Source organism: Silene latifolia, chromosome Y, assembly GCF_048544455.1.
Source record: "Silene latifolia isolate original U9 population chromosome Y, ASM4854445v1, whole genome shotgun sequence".
Taxonomy (NCBI): domain Eukaryota; kingdom Viridiplantae; phylum Streptophyta; class Magnoliopsida; order Caryophyllales; family Caryophyllaceae; genus Silene; species Silene latifolia.
The window spans coordinates 428330219-428342794 of record NC_133538.1 but is presented as its reverse complement, the minus strand read 5'-3'; the positions used below and the strand labels follow the sequence as shown (position 1 = coordinate 428342794).

At 39.8% G+C, this 12576-nt stretch overlaps 1 pseudogene; it reads right to left on the bottom strand.

Annotated features, from left to right (window-relative positions):
• Window positions 1–380: 380 nt before the first annotated feature.
• Window positions 381–12576, bottom strand: part of LOC141632531 (putative L-type lectin-domain containing receptor kinase S.5) — a 177023-nt pseudogene continuing 164827 nt past the window's right edge.

Sequence of the window (12576 nt, the reverse complement as noted above, 5' to 3'; positions counted from 1 at the left end):
AACAAGATGATTTACACCAAAACATATTACATAACATAAGTGTATCAAAAATCCTACATAAACATGAATGTTTGTTGATGTTTGATCATTAACGACCTCATATAACTTAATAGAAGGTCCTCGATTGATCGCAAAATATTAACTGAACCTGTTATCTACTTTGTCTGCAATCATTTTTTGGTTCCAAATTTGAAGTTTCAGAAATGAGTACAGGAATAAATGAAATGATAATACAACTACAAAGTCCGTAACTGATGTACAATGTGAGGAGAAATTTTCTGAAAATGATGACCGACACATTGTAGTCCTTGACTTTGTAGTCCAAAGTACTGATCATTTGTAAATGGACTTCACGGGCTAACTAGCAGCGAAGATCAACCCTACATGATTGCTCTGTGGGAATGTCGTAGGGTTATTGTTGAAAACTCGGAGATGATATTGCCCATTGGCCTCGTCGAGGGCCAGATGAAGACAGGTTTGGAAGGCGGTACAACTGGGCCAGGTACTGATCCTGACAAAATCTCAAGTATTGCCTATGTCTTGGGCCGTTCATTTGGAATTGGGTTTGAGCAGGCCAAGCTCAATAGCAAAACCCGCTCCGCATCCTCCTTCACATACTCATTTCCTAGCCTCTCATCAACGACATCTATGAGGGACCCTTCGCGATGCTTCTACCAGACCCACTCGACAAGGCAGTGATACCCGCCCTTCTTGACCTAGGAGCGAAGCCTACATGCTACCTCGAGAAGCACTGCACCCAAGCCATACATATCGGATTCCCTAGTTACCTTGCCTGTGTGGAAACACTCTGGGGCAAATATACCCCAGAGTGCCATGTACGCTTTCCATTTCAGCGTAAGAGGTTTCTTCATGGTCCACAGCAAAAGCGGACATTGAAGTTGTTGTCAAGAATGATGTTGCTGGCCTTGAGATCTCGGTGGATGACCATGTCGTCGTACTCATAGTGGAGGTAGTGTAAGGCGAACGCTGCCCCCATTAAGGCTTTGAATCGAAGCTCCCAGCTTAATAGTGTCTCGCCTTCATCACAAAAAATTTGCTTGTCTTGGCTTTCTTTTAGCATGTACTCGTACACCAGAAGAAGCATCCTGCTCTGATGGCCCTATCCTGAGATTGATTATACATTTTCAGTTGAAGTCATATTTCTACTAGACTATGACACTTGAAATCCTTTAGCATTTGGATATCAGATTCAAAATTGAATCAAAATTATATAAACACAGACATACCTAACAACTTGACAAGATTTCGATGTCGCAACCTATTGATTATGGTAAGCTCAGCCACGAAATAATCTTTACTCTTGATTTCATCCCTCGAAAACTTCTTAACTGCAACTTCCACATTTTCACTCGGTAAGAACGTGTAATGCACTAAGGGAAATGAATCCGAGAATGTATTACAAATAGTGAATCAATCAAAGGAACCCTAAATTGAAGGAAAGAATTCAATTGAAAGATTGATTTGTATTAGCTTCAAGAATAAGATTATAAGAGTAATTAATCAACGTTCTAGCTAAAATATTACAGAGAATTTATGAGAGATATTTGTATAAAAATGTAAGCTGAGATTCTATGACAAGTAAACTATTACTTATATACAAACATGGGAGGGAAAAGTTTTTAGAAAAACTAACTGCCAGCTGTTGCCAGCTCTTGTTCTGCTGACGTGGCCAGTGTAATAGAAAATCTGTTACAAACCACTCCCCTTAAAAAGAAACTTGTCCTCAAGCTTATGTAATTTGAAATTCAGGAAATCTCTTTTCTATTTTATCATAAGACTCTCATGTAACATCTTCCTTAGTGCCATTCGACCACTGAATGAGTAAGTAGACCATAACCTTGTTGCCTTGCTTCATCATCTTCCTTTCCAACACCGCCACTAGTTCAGCTCGAATTAAACCATGATCATCCAAAACTGGTAGAGTGACTGTGATTGGAGAGTTCCCATGGCGTTTCATAAGCTGAGATACATGAAACATAGGATGTATTTTGGAATGGACAGACAGTTCCAATTTGTACGCAACTTCCCCAATCTTCCCTAATGATCACAAAAGGACCAAAATATCTAGGTGCAAACTTGTTACATGATCGGTAAACCACTGAGTGTTGTCTGTAAGGCTGCAGCTTGACATATGCCCAATCACCAATGTTAAAAACTCTATCAGTTCTATGCTTGTCACTTTGACTCTTCACTCTGGACTGAGCCCTAGACAAATGAAATTTCAGCATAGAAATGTACTCTTCTCTAGCTGCCAAACTTCTGTCAGCAGCAGCAATAAGGCTATCACCACTCATATAGGGTATGTGTAAATGGGGTAATTGCCCATACACCACTTCATAAGGTGTAAAACCAATAGCAAAGTGAAAGTTGCTGTTGTACCATCATTCAGCCAGAGTCACCCAACTTGCCCAATCCTTAGGTTTCTCACCACTTATGCATCTGAGACAAGTTTCCAAGCATTTATTCACCACCTCAGTTTGTCCATCAGTTTGTGGGTGGTATGCAGTAGACATCAGCAATTCCACATGTTGTAGCTTGAATAGCTCATGCCAGAACTTGCTCAGAAATATCTTATCCCTGTCACTAATAATAGTTTGAGGGTTTCCATGCAATTTAAAAACCTGTTCAAAGAAGATTTTTGCCACAACAGCTGCATCAAATGGATGAGATAAGAATAATAAATGAGCATATTTACTCAATCTATCCACAACCACCAGAATTGTGTCTTTTCCTTGTGATCTTGGCAGCCCCTCCATAAAATCCATAGATATATTTACCCAAATTGCTTTAGGTATGGGCAATGGTTGTAGAAGACCTGCTGGAGCCTGTAATGAAGGCTTATTTTGTTAGCACACACTACATTTCCTTATAAAATTCCTGATATCTTTTTTCATATACTTTTAACAGAAAAGAGAATTCAGTCTCTTGTATGTCCCATGTACCCTAGACTGGCCTCTAAAAGATGAAGAATGCATTATTGTTAGTAACTCATGTCTTAATGCAACATCAGGGCCCACAACTAACCTTCTCTTTCTAGTGAACTGATCACTATTCCTGACAGGGGCAGTCGTATACCTATCAAAAATAACCAACTGACTCTAACTAATATAGCTAGGGAAGTCGGGTCGAATCCACAGAGAGATGGGAAATTTTCAGCTTTATCTAAGTCCGTCAAGGTAACCAAATTGGGGATGGTACCCCAAACCACGCCGGTGTTGGACACCAACTTTAGACAGAATAGAAGTTAGTTTCTTTTCCTTAAAGTGCATTCCCCCATCACTAATGATGACCCTAGGGACACCAAATCGGGAAAATATGACCTTTTTAAACATTTTTATCACGGTCTTGGCGCCACAATGAGGTGAAGCAATTGTCTCAACCCATTTCGACACATAATCAACAGCCAATAAGATATACCTGTTACCTTTACTAGACGGGAACGGTCCTTGGAAATCAATGCCCCAGACATCGAAAACCTCAACCTCTAAGATGCCGTTTTGTGGCATCTCATGTCTCTTTGAAATATTCCCTGATCGTTGGCAAGCATCACAGGCTGAAACAAAAGACTTAGCATCAGTAAACAAAGAAGGCCAATAAAAACCAGACTGAAGTACCTTAGCCACGGTGCGCGATGGACCGTGGTGACCACCATATGAAGAGGAGTGACAGCCTTCCAGGACTACTTTGGCCTACCACTGCGGAATACACCGTCTGTAGAGACCGTTTGCACATTCCTTAAACAAATAAGGATCATCCCAGAAATACTGATAGCGTTATACAGAAAACGCTTCCTTTGCTGATGAGAAAGGTCAGGCGGCAGCTTTCCACTGACAACGAAGTTAGCTATATCTGCATACCAAGGCTCTTGGTTAACAATAGACGATATAACAGTAATTAAAGTATCGTCAGGAAAAGAATCATCAATAGGTAGAGAATCTTCCCCTTCTTGTCGCATCAGTCGCGACAAGTGATCAGCTACAACGTTCTCAGCTCCTTTCTTATCCTTAATCTGAAAATCAAACTCCTGAAGAAGGAGTATCCATCTCAATAGCCGTGGTTTAGCCTCCTTCTTAGCAAGAAGATGCCTCAAAGCTGCATGGTCAGTAAAAACAGTAACTTATGACCCAACTAAATAAGAACGAAAATTATCTAAGGCATAAACCATAGCTAGTAACTCTTTCTCAGTGGTAGTATACTTCACTTGAGCCTCATCCAGAGTTCGGCGCGCATAGTAGATCACATTCAGGGCTTTGTCTTTCCTTTGGCCTAGCACCGCTCCTAGTGCATAGTCACTGGCATCACACATTATCTCAAACGGCAAGTCCCAGTCGGGAGGCTGTATGATCGGCGCATAGACTAGAGCCTGCTTTAACCTATTAAAAGCAGAAAGACACTCATCAGTAAACACAAAAGGGGCATCCTTAAGTAGCAACTGTGTAAGTGGTTTAGCAATTTTTGAGAAGTCCTTGATAAACTGGCGATAAAAGCCGGCGTGGCCAAGGAAACTCCTCACCCCTTTAACATTGACAGGAGGTGGTAATTGCTAAATCACTTCCACCTTTGCTTTATCAACCTCTATTCCCCTATCGGAAACTAAGTGCTCTAAGACAACTCCCTCGTTGACCATAAAGTGGCACTTCTCCCAGTTCAGCACAAGATTAACCTCAATACAGCGCTGCAACACTTTCTCAAGGTTAGACAGACAGTTAGAAAAATCACTTCCATAAACACTGAAATCGTCCATGAAAACTTCCATAATAGACTCAATATACTCTGAAAATATCCCCATCATGCACCTTTGAAAGGTAGCAGGGGCATTACACAAACTAAAGGGCATCCTGCGATAAGCAAAAACGCCCTGAGGACAAGTAAATGTAGTCTTAGCTTGATCGTCTGGGTGTATAGGGATCTGAAAGAACCCGGAATACCCGTCTAAATAGCAGAAAAATTTATGAGAAGCTAACCTTTCTACCATTTGATCAATAAAAGGAAGGGGAAAGTGATCTTTCTTGGTGGCGGCATTAAGCTGTCTGTAATCTATGCACATCCGCCAACCAGTCACTACTCGAGTAGGTATTAACTCATCCTTATCATTCTTAACTACAGTTGTTCCTCCTTTTTTCGAGACCACATGTACTGGACTTACCCATTTAGAGTGACCAACAGAATAAATAATATCTGCGTCGAGCAGCTTCATTACCTCAGCCATCACAACATCCTGCATCTTCTGGTTCAGTGTGCGCTGACCCTGTCTACAAGGTTTGTGATCTTCCTCCAGCTCTATCCTGTGCATACAAATATCGGGACTAATCCCCTTGATATCGTCCAATGAATAACCCAGTGCTTTCCTGTTTTTCTTAAGTAAATCTAACAAAGAGGTCAGCTGATCATCATTAAGCTTAGCACTAACAATGACTGGATATTGCTCTGTATCGTCTAAGAAAACATATTTAAGATGAGAAGGAAGAGGCTTACGCTCCGGTACCTTTACCTCAATGGAGCAAAGAGTGCTAATCATCTGTTCCACTTGCTCTCCCTCAGCTTCAGTGAGTTCAGGCTCATCTAAATCATCAACAAGCAAATCCAACACAACGTCATCGTCATCAGGGCTATCTGCACACTCATCAAAAAGCATAAGAGCTTCTAGTGGGTCCTTCATAAAAGAACCCGACCAGAAGTCATAAATAGACTCGTCAATAATATCAACCGAATAACAAGTATCCTCTATCATTGGCCGAGCCAAAGTACTAGGCAGACTGAAAGTGATCGCGTCATCCCCTACTGCAAGAGTCAAACGCCCTTGTTTAACATCAATAACGGCCCCAGCTGTGCAAAGGAAGGGTCTTCCTAAGATAATTGGGGTCCGGGTGTCCTCAGCTATGTCTAAAACAATGAAATCAACTGGGATAAAGAGCTTGCCTATTTTCACAGGCACGTCCTCTAAGACACACTAGTAGAAAAACCCCCTATAATGGCGGTCATAAATGGCCTTTTTATGGCGGTTTTTATAAATTATGGGTGCGCCGTATATCACGGGGTTGTTTAGCCTTTACGGCGGTTGTACAACCGCCACAATAGCTTAGCTACAGTGGCGGTTTTTCAACAAAACCGCCATTATAGGGTTAGATAAAACGACGGTTCTTACACAAGAACTGCCACTGTAACTCATATATAGTGGCGGTTATTGTTTGAAAAACCGCCACCATAGGTATTTAAATAATATCATATTGCACCACTATAGGTAAGCAGAATGACGGTTGTTTTAATAGAACCGTCGTAAAAGGTAAAAAAAAACGACGGTTGTTGTTACAGAACCGCCATTATAGGTAATTATAACGTCGGTTGTTTGGCGAAGAACCGCCATTAAAGGCAGAATATTTTTGAAATATTTAATTTTTTCACGTCGTTTCTAAAGGAACCGTCGTAAAAATTATTTATATTTTTTTTAAAATAATAATTAATTTTCTAAGGAAATTTCAGCAGCACCTCCCCATAAATTTGATAATTCCAAATATTATATGAACACAATAAGACCTGTCAAAAGAAATGTAACCACATTTATAGTATTCCTAACAACACACGTCCAGCAACAAACTTACATCAATCTCGCATCACATCCAACATAAAAATAACATCAACATCATTATTATCAAAGATGCATATCCAAGTGTATGAAAAATACATGCCTTAGTTGATAAACTAATCTATAAGTTATCAAAACATTTAGTAGCCCACTCTTCTTTGATCTCATGAATATCTCCACTTTGACCAATGCATCTTCGAGTCTTGTTGGAATAAACTCTCCTTTTTGCTCCTTTCCCTTCCAATGTTTCTAAGAATATAGTTTAAAAAGTTAATTAGGACTATGAAATTTAATTAAATATAAGCTTTAATAAGAAATTAAATTAACAGCCTATACAACATGTGGATTAACAGCCTATGCAAAGTGTTCCCACGCCTGACATGAACAAGCTATGAATAAGCTGCAGGAGGTCATTGAAAGTTTCAATGAAAGTGCTTGTCTAAAGCTCATGTAGCTCAATTTTAATAAATAGATCCCAATTCTCCTAGTGCTTACAAACTAACACATCTTGCCTAATAGCTTTTGAGGTTTATATCCATTAGCGCATTACGTCACTAATATATATACGACTTCTGACTAATGATAAATGATTACAGAGAACCTTGCATCAAATATGTGAAGGTTCAACAAGTTGGTCGTACTCTTCTTCATCAACAACACCATCCAACCCGAGAATGCGCCTTTTACCATAAAGGATAACAGAATACAACCACCCCAAATGCATAATCTATGAATATTTTCCGAGTTTCAGGTTAGCGAACATGTATGTTTAAGGGTGAAGTCAAGTAGTAATTACTAATAACCATCTCTAAGACCACCAAATTTATCCTGACCAGCAGTATCCCAACAATAAAACCTCAGTTTCCCACGGCCTGTTGTGAAATCCAGTGGATGAACCTCCACACCAATTGTTGCTGTAGAGACAAAAAAAACGAAAACTGTTAATGTTTCCCATCATCTTGCAGTGACTTCAAAATATAAATATGCAATGTCAAACAAACTTATGTTCTTATTTCTTCTCAAACTCTTCAGTCCGATGTCTCTTCACAAAGGTTGTTTTCCCTGGCCCCAGTATTCAAGTTTAATACACCATTAGTACAAAACCATACAATAAATTGTGCTCCATAATCAAATTCGTCATTCTTGGTTCTTCTCAAGAGTTATTAGCATTAAATGAGATCCTAATTGCTTTCTATCTTCTACTAAACACAAGGATTCGAGGAACATATTAAGTCAAAGGCTAACTGGAATATAATTTAATAGTACGAGTATTATATGAAAATTTATGCGTGCTATACTAGTAATCACAACAACATGCATTTAGAATCAAATAACAGGAAATTATTTTTTTGCTCCAAGATAATCCTAATAACGGGAAATTATTGATTCACTGCAAGATGAAACTATTATCAGGAAATTATTGTTTCGCTCAAGATGAAACTAATAACAGGAAACTAATTTTTCGTTCCAAAGATGAAACTAATAACATGAAATTATCTTTTCGTTCCAAGATGAATCTAATGACATGAAATTATTGTTTTGCTCCAGATGAATCTAATACACAAGACTAGGGAAATTGTAAACTTGAAGATTGTTAACAAAGATTAGGGTTTTAATAGATCATGAAACCGCTGTACACAAGACTAATCGATAAAATTTTCAGCTTCGTCTTTCTTAGATTCACTCTGCAGTTGCAATTAAAGTCTTTCTTTCAAATCTGATACGAGAACTGATGCTTATAAGAGGGAGGTTCCTCTTAGCTTGTGACCCTTCGTTTTGAAAAAGTGTGACACACATTCAATTGCACATTACATATTTCTACTACTACAATTGCATTACAAATTTATTTTAAAAAAGCAAGGGAAATGCACAAGGGAAAAGATATTCCTGCCTAGTTTAATTAAAAGCAAAAGGGACACACATCTACTGCTACCACTGCATTACATATTTATTTAAAAAAAGCAAGGGGCTTGGTAAAGATGAGATGGGACCAAGATCATATGCTAAACGGACTGAGACATGGTCCAAGCCTGGTCCGGAAGACTAATAAACCCTGCTACTGATGCTACAGATTCTGCTAATTTGCACCTTAACCTAAGATCGAGCTCAACAGAAAAAGTTTCAATTGAATAGTCCCCTAAAGCCTAAACTATAGCATTCTTCTAATATTCTTATTCTAATACTAATTACAACAATGCAAAACTTACTAGAACAGGGGCTGTCACCGCTACTTACCAACCTCTATTTCAACTCTAAAATGTAATGAAACTCATCCTAGATTCATACCCTTCGACCCCTTTAACAACCCCGATCAACACACTACAACTCGACACAAAATAAGCCCCAAAAATGACTCATACCAAAACGAACAAGAGGCACCAAACACCTGACTTTGAACTCGATATTTTACCAACCTAAAACAAGCATTCCATTTATACTAATACAGATGCTACATTTATAATTCAATAATACAATAGTGCAATAACAATCAATTTAATGATATTGATAAAGATTTAAATGAAGATATTGTAACTGCAATTAAATATTGTCAAAAGTACCATTGATGTTGTTGCGGATAAAGGGCGGTGGCTTTGTATCGCTTCTTGTGCGATGTAGCCGGAAAAAACCAGTAATATAGAGAGGAGTTCGAAAAATGGGGTTACCGGAGTTGAAATTGGAATGATGATTGAATTGAGTCGAAAAATGAATGAGGTGTAAGCGGAAAAAGCAACGATATTGATGGTTGTCGACGGCGGCGTGAGAAGGAAATGCACGGTTTTCGATGGCGGCGTGAGGAAAGGAAGTTTTCGGTTGCCGGAGTTGAATTGTGAAGGTATTGTGATGTTTGGGCAGTTGGAAATGAAGAAGAAGGCGAAGGAATGTAAAAGGGTTTTTGGAGGTTTTATTTATTTTTATTTTTTCTATTAAAGTCGGTTTTAATTAGAAACCGACACAAAAAGATATTATGGCGGTTTTTTAGGCCACAAAATTGTAACTTTGTATAAACTTTTAACGTCATTCTTAACGTCGGTTGTTAATAGAACCGCCACAATTGACCTATGGTGGCGTTTCCTATTTGGAACCGCCATAAAAAGCTTATGTTATTACGTCGGTTCTGACTTAAACTGCCACAATAGACCTCCTACCTACATAAAAATTTCATTCCCGCCAATATATTGGGCTTTTCACGTCGTTTCTATTAGAACCGCCACGATAACTGCGTCGTGATAGGGGTTTTTTATACTAGTGACACCTAAAGGCTTCCTAACAGATCTATCAGCCATCTGTAGGGTAATGTTGGTCATTTTAAGATGACTCATGTTCAGTTTCTTGCAGAGAGATAGGGGCATGACACTAACACTGGCTCCTAAGTCACAAAGAGCCTTATCAATAACCACGTTGCCTATAATACAGGTAATAGAAAAGCTGCCCGAGTCTTTCATTTTTGCTGGAGCCTTATTTAAAAGTAAATTTCTAGACTCCTCCATAAATGAAACCGTCTCATATTCGCTTAAATCTCTCTTACGCGTCACAATATCTTTCATAAACTTAGCGAAAGTAGGTACCTGAGTAACAAGTTCGGTAAAAGGGACAGTTACCTGGAGATTCTTCACAACGTCCACAAACTTACGGTACTGTCGCTCGATCTTTGCGTCCTTCAGACGACCTGGGAAAGGCACTCTGGTAGCAACGAGTGAACCCGCAACTTTCTCTTTACCTTTATCAGTGTGTGACGTCTCCACAGCAGGGGAAGATGACACGGTAGCGGAATTAGATAGTAAAGTAGGATCTCCGCCGCTTCTGGTACTTGATCGAGTACTTTTATCACTCGATCGAGTGATTTCAAGTTGAGAAATACTCGATCGACCACTTTCCTTACTCGATCGACCATTGTCTTTTTCTGCTTTACTAGATCGAGCATTTTTATCACTCGATCGAGTGATTTCCTCAGCAAACTTAGTCGATCAAGTAAGAATATCACTCGATCGACTGTCTTCAATTTCTGCACTTCTCGATCGACTACTATTTTCACTCGATCGAGTGATGGGATGAATGAATTCACTCGATCGAGTAGATTTTTCACTCGATCGAGTGTCTGGAACACACGCAGCAACAATTTCGTCCAGAAACTCGTCTATATCATCCTCCGGGGTATCTTCATCTATCAAAACCCCGTCTACTGGTGCTTTTGGCCCTTCATGAATGAGGTCAACTTGGAGATTCATTGCATTGGCTGAATTGCATGTCGGTAGAAGCTTGGCTTGGTCTTTCGCGAGTTTTAACTGCGCGACTTGTTCTCTCAACTCTGCTATGACATTTTCTTTCCTATTGCACTTCTCCTCAAATTATTGTGTTATGCTAAACATAAAGGATTTCAGTTCGGCAATTTCTTGATTTGCAGGAGGAGGAACGGGTTGCAGCACTGGCGTATAAAGGGTAGGAGCATTCCTTATTTCTTCCTACAGCTGAGAAAAAGGAACTCCTTGCTTGTATTTTTGATAAGCAAGGACACGTTCTGTACTCGCCAGGCATCCAATAGGGTCATGCCCTTCCATACCACATCTACCACATAGCTCAACATACTCAGTAATCGAACAAACCTGAGCACTCTCGCCTGAAACTTCTGCAATCTCCACATTACCTAGACTTTTGCTAGGACCTTCCACTACAACAGCTACTGACTCAATAACCTGCTCACTACCTCGGGGATTTCCATATTCAGAGACATGAATAGCCATCTCCTCAATGAGACGCCACCCTTGGTCATCTTCAACATTCTTCGTGAATCTCCCTTTAGCTACGCTGTCAAGAATAGCTCTCTCGCTCTGATATAACCCATTATAAAATTGGGTACAAAGGAACCATTTCTTGAACCCCTGATGAGGCACAGAGCGGACAAGTTTCTTGAATCTAGTCCAAGCCCCATTCAAATCTTCAGTAGGTAGCTGTTCAAAAGAACTAATCTGAGCTCTCAAGGTATTGGTGCGCTGCGGCGGAAAATATCGCCTGTAAAAGGCAAAAGCAAGGGAATTCCAGTCGGTTACACCGGCTGCCTCCCTATCAAGATCTCTCAACCACTCCCGGGCATCATCAGCTAAAGAAAAGGGAAAGAGAGCTCCCTTTACTTTATCCTGTGTCACCCCAAACGAGAAAGGGGAATGGCGAGCAATACTCAGAAAATGACTCTATATGCCCGCATGGATCTTCTTCAGAACCCCCTAAAGAGATTTCTCTCTACCCATTTGTATGTAAGATGGGTGGATTCCAAAGTTTCCCGATCGTAATGGGTAATAGGAAACCTTTTGGAAGTGAATCCTGATGAGGCTCGAATGGTGGCTAGCTTGGGCATTCTGGCAAATAGATTTCACAAAGCAACTACTAACCTGCAAAGCTAATCAAAAACTTTGCAAAAAATGAGATCAGTCTCAAGGAATAAATTCCTTGAGACGAGAAACAAACTTAAATAAAACAACAAAATTGCACCACCTCCCCGGCAACGACGCCAAAATTTGACAGGGGCAGTCGTATACCTATCAAAAATAACCAACTGGCTCTAACTAATATAGCTAGGGAAGTCGGGTCGAATCCACGGAGAGATGGGAAGTTGTCAGCTTTATCAAAGTCCGTCAAGGTAACCAAATTGGGGGGTTTTTAAATGATTGATTCTAACTAAGGACAAGGATAAGGAAGAGAGAATAAGAGAATAAGGATAAATCAAGTAGGGAAAACAGCTAAGACAGACGGTTCACCATAATCATTCGGTCAAGTAATCTAGGTCTCAGGTCAATGCAGATACGGTCTGAGGGGTAGTGAATATCTCCTTTCGGTCTCAATTCGCCCTAAAGCACAAATAGCTTAGCTCTCGCCCTAACTATAATGCCCTATTGTTCGCCACCAGTCTCGCCTATTCCAACCTTTTGGTCCGGATCAAGGGTCACTAAGATATAAATGCCTAATTGCATCGACTCAAT